The sequence below is a fragment of the Hipposideros armiger genome, unplaced genomic scaffold (assembly GCF_001890085.2).
Source record: "Hipposideros armiger isolate ML-2016 unplaced genomic scaffold, ASM189008v1 scaffold_82, whole genome shotgun sequence".
NCBI lineage: Eukaryota > Metazoa > Chordata > Mammalia > Chiroptera > Hipposideridae > Hipposideros > Hipposideros armiger.
The window spans coordinates 2,698,917-2,700,908 of record NW_017731432.1 but is presented as its reverse complement, the minus strand read 5'-3'; positions in this window follow the sequence as shown (position 1 = coordinate 2,700,908).

Below are 1,992 nucleotides of genomic sequence, written 5' to 3'. Positions count from 1 at the left end.
GTTGTTCAATACACAACACTGGTTCTCTCTGTCCCCTACTTAAAACCCTATAAGAGTTCCCACAGCCCCATCACTTCAGACAGATACACAGAGCCCTTCTAAATGATCTGTGCCCTGCAGACTTCTTCAGCCTAAGCACACACTCTAGCCCGTCCTAACTGTTCCCATACAAGCATAATATCAATACAAGTATGCCCAGTTTCCTGTATGTCTCTACCTGTGTCACACCTTCAGGCCCTTGCCTCATTCTATCACGTGAAAGAGTGCCACCAGCTGGATCCCTGCTGCCCACACACACTCTGCAGCATGTCCAACCCTTATTCCCACAACTGAAACTTAGTTCAGGTATCATTCCATCAGGACTCCTTCCCTAACTACCCCACCATCTCCCACTCCCAAAACTATTTCTCACAGCCTTCTGTGCTTACTGGCAAGTTATAATCCTGGTAATCTTAAAGGGTTCTGATATGAAGTTTGAGATCTAATGTCTTGGGAAAAACTTCTCCGTCTTTTGTTACCTTCATTTTTACTAACTCAGTTAGAATATCTGTAATAAAGTATCGCTATATGGGTGAGTTTATAACCTCCCTTTCAATAATAATAACAATAGCTAATACTTAATGAGGAATTTCTGTGTGCCAAGCGCTGTCACACTAACTTTATCACACTATCTCACCCTCATAAAAACTGATGGGGTAGGTATTCTTACCTTCATTTTACAAATGAAAACTAAAGCACATAGAGAATAAGGCATTCGTTCCAAATTCCATGGTTGGTGTGGTTGGTCTGAAATTTGAACTGAGGCAGTCTGCCTTCAGAGCCAACTCTTAATCGTCATCTTTGCCTGCTTCCAGCAAACAGGCTCTAAGTGGAAAGGAAGGGTAAAGAATCCAAACTTCCCCGTCTGCACATCAATTTGAACTTCTTGAGATTTGGCACAAAATACTATAAAATCATGGTTTATGAGGTATGGCCAGTGGACAAGACAGGATCAGTACCCTCCTAGGACACAAGGCTAAAGTGGCAGCCACAAACTACTTCTCATCACCAGGTTCCCTCCATCTGCTCCCATCGCTTGGATGTGGGAACACATGAGGTTGTGCTGGTGGCAGAGGAAATGAATGAAAGAATATGGGAAATTATTACCACCCTGGAGCTTAGTAAACCTTTGTGCAAGCCTCCTTCTGAGTCCAACTTGATTTCCACGAGGTAGAGTACAACATTCAGTAAGGCAAAAAACACAAAAAACAAAAAACAAAAACATAAAAACCACTTCTAAGACTCCATCTACCAGTATTCTTTGTCTTAATTTACAATACTCAGGCCTATAGAGAACATAGGGAGTGGGTCCTAACCATAGTAATCCCATCATAGTTAAGGCTAATCCCAGGGTAACCATCAGTGTTCTTTCGTGGAGATCCATAAACACAAGGAATTGTATTATTCATTTCTCTGTTTCTAGCACCTAGAACATGGCTTAACACAAAGGAACAATCAATAAATATTTATTAAATGAATGAAAGGAGATCTAGGAAGAAGGAAAGAATGGGAGGGAGTGGAGCTATGGGACAGTGAGGAAAGAACACGAGAGAATGAGGGAAGGGAGCTAGAGGGATGGATATTGAGCTATAAGCACAGAAAGGACCCAGGTGACCTGGCTATTTCTCACCTCTGGCCCCCACAGATGCCTGGATCCTGCCCACAGCTTCAAGCCCAGCAACCATCTCACCCCTCAGGTATCTGCAGAAACCAGTCACAGAGAGGCTTTCACTTGCTCTAAAGAGAAAGAGACTGAACAGGAAGACCCCTGGGCTACAGAGTCCAGCAAACCAGCATTCCAGGTAACCTAGTCTCCAGAAAAGCCCGACGTTTCTGAGAGGTTGGAGGCGGGAGCCCCTGCCTTCTCTCCATTGTGCAGCTCTGTGCACGTGGCCAGGCCAGTCCTGGCTGCTGAAGGCCTTGTCTGTTAGGTCCTGGGGCCCAGACAGAGGG